The sequence below is a fragment of the Ziziphus jujuba genome, chromosome 11 (genome assembly GCF_031755915.1).
Source record: "Ziziphus jujuba cultivar Dongzao chromosome 11, ASM3175591v1".
NCBI lineage: Eukaryota > Viridiplantae > Streptophyta > Magnoliopsida > Rosales > Rhamnaceae > Ziziphus > Ziziphus jujuba.
This window is the reverse complement of record NC_083389.1, coordinates 1,758,977-1,761,847: the sequence shown is the minus strand read 5'-3', so window position 1 is coordinate 1,761,847 and position 2,871 is coordinate 1,758,977. Positions and strand designations below refer to the sequence as shown.

General features: G+C 38.6%; 1 pseudogene; it reads right to left on the bottom strand.

Moving 5' to 3' along the window:
- Positions 1-530: 530 nt before the first annotated feature.
- Positions 531-2,170, bottom strand: LOC125419343 (photosystem I P700 chlorophyll a apoprotein A1-like; annotated as a pseudogene).
- Between the last annotated feature and the right edge of the window lie 701 nt (positions 2,171-2,871).

Here is a 2,871-nt window from a genome sequence, read left to right as displayed (position 1 = left end):
GAGGAGGGAATGGATGAAATGTATGCTATCCAAGAGGGGCTAGGCCATGTGAGGCATAGGAGAGAGAAGGAAGATGATGATCTTGGAAATATCAAGGTAAACATTCCACCTTTCATGGGAAAAAGTGACCTGGAAGCTTACTTGGAATGGGAGGAACGAATGGAGATGAATTTTGATTGCCACAACTATTCGAAGGCTAAGAAGGTGAAATTGGCAGCAATGGAGTTTGGACATTATGCATTCCAATGGTGGACTAATGAGCAAAACACCTGAAGGAGAGTAGGTGATGAATTGATCAATACATGGTGACAAATGCAAGGACCCATGAGTACCATCACACTATCATAGGCTGCTGCATCAAAGGCTTCAATGTTTATCTCAAGGAAATAGGTCCATGGAAGATTACTACAAGGAGATGGAGATGCTTATGATGAGGTTGAGCATGAATGAAGATAGAGAAGCAACCATGATAAGGTTCCTTGGTTTAGACCCTCAGTTATTGGACTTAATCCTCCATAAAAGGTAAGAAATTATGCATATTTTGACCAATTCAAGGTGAAAAAATGGGTTGCTCCCTTAGCAAAACTGGGATAAAGTTTAGCCAAAAGATTCTTATTCAAGACAAATTCATGAGGAAGTGGAATCTCTTTAGGATTTACTCCAGCATTTAGAAATTCATTAATTGGGAAATATACATGTACTTGATGCCCTGCCCAAGAAAGAGACGCAAGTCCTAGTAGTCCTACTAAATGATGATTCAACATAGATTCTACACCTTGGAACCAAGCCAATTTTGGAGCAGCTTTGTAATAATGGAACCAACCAGCAAAAAGCATTAAGCCTGCAAAAACCAATGCACCAATTGCAGTACAATAGAGCTGTAATTCACTAGTTATTCCGCATGCTCGCCAAAGCTGAAAAGAACTAGAGGTTATTTGTATTCCTTGGAAACCACCACCTACATCACCATTCAATATTTCTTGACCCACTATTGGCCAAACCACCTAGGCACTAGGCCCAATGTGAGTAGGATCGCTTAGCCATGCTTCATAATTGGAAAAACAAGCACCGTGGAAATACATAGCACTTAGCCAAAGAAAAATGATGGAGAGTTGCCTGAAATGGGCACTAAATACTTTTCGAGGGATCTCCTCCAAATCATTGGTATGGCTATCGAAATCGTGAGCAATAGCGTGTAGGTTCTAGATCCAAGTGGTAGTACTGGTCCTTTAACTATTGTTCTTAAGAAATGACCTGGTCTAGCCCATTCCTCAAAAGAAGTTTTTATGGGATCCCTATCTGATACGAACCTAGGACGACCTGCTCCTAAACCCGTATTATATTAGCCCGGATCTTAATTAAGTTCAAGTTCTAATGGATTGGACCGCAACCCCTAACCAACCTGTGGTTAGAAACCTTGGTATAATGTAGACGCCACAATAGGGGATGGAAAACCTATTGATAAGTCAAGCTAAAACAACCAATTCTCTAATGGTGTTTTAGGTGTTCTCAAAGAACAAAGAGATAATTAATCTCACAAGTATTTTCTTAATCAAATCAAAGTTTTTATTCTTATTGAAAAATAAGCCTTTAAATAGGTTTGAAAGAAACAAAATAAACCCTAAAAAAATAATTCAAAACCGGACTCCTATAGGAATTAGGAAACTTCACCGAATTCTAATATGTCCTAAACTAAGTTTCCTAAACTAAATTTGATTAATTAATTCCTTTATTCTGAATTAGGAATTAATTAATTTACAATGAAAATAATAAAATAATAACATTCCTAAACTTATTTGTCCAGAAAATAAATAAATAAAAACTAAAAAGTAATGGTAGTTTCCTAAAACAAAAAGTAGAATAAAATTAGGAAACTATAATACTAGCTTTTTTGACTAATTTGACTTTGACCAATCTTTGACATCTTTAAGCTCCAAATCAGCTTCTAGATGCTTTGTAGGATGCCAAATAAGCTGAATATGAAGTCCCACACGTTGCCCATGCTTGGAAAAATAAGAAAAGGCTAATACAGTAAAATACAGTAAAGCCAGCAAGTAATATAGCAAATTCGGCCAAATTGTTGATGCTGTCCGTACAAGCCCTTTTTGATTGCATTTGAGGCTGCTTTAACTTGATTCCATGACCTCTTGGGCATATATATTGAACCCATAAATCATTGGAACCATTTCATGCTTCCCGGACTCCAAAAATGCACCAAAACCGTCACCCGGGTCCGTATTGGCTTCTATTGCTTGTATGAGTAAAACAGGCCTTGGTTCTTTAGATATGGCCAACCCCTCTTGACTATGACTTATTCCTTGTATGAAGACAGAAAGATTGTCCTTGAACTTCTTGGCTTGGGCCCTAGTGATCGGTCCCACCTTCATTTGTATTGGGTCAGCACCCCAGCGGGTTGTTGGTCGAACAGTCTCGGGTGGATTCGCATCATTCCCCTCCTCTTGAAAAGGATTTGTCCTCAAATCAAAGTCATCACCTGCAGCAAAAGGAGATAAATCAACAACATTAAAGGTGGCACTAACACTATACTCACCCGGTAGATCAAGTTTGTAGGCATTGTCGTTTATCCTCTCCAAAACTTGAAAAGGTCCATCACCCCTCGGCATGAGTTTTGATTTCCTTTGTTCGGGAAATCTTTCTTTCCTTAAATGCAGCCACACCCAATCTCCAGGTTCAAACACCATTGATTTTCGGCCTTCATTAGCCACCTTTGCATATTGCTCGGTCCTCCTCTCAATGTTTGCTCGTGTCTTCTCATGAATCTGCTTTACAAAATTAGCTTTTTGTTTTCCATCTAGATTAGCACGCTCACTTAAAGGCAAAGGTGTTAAATCTAATGGAGTCAAAGGATTA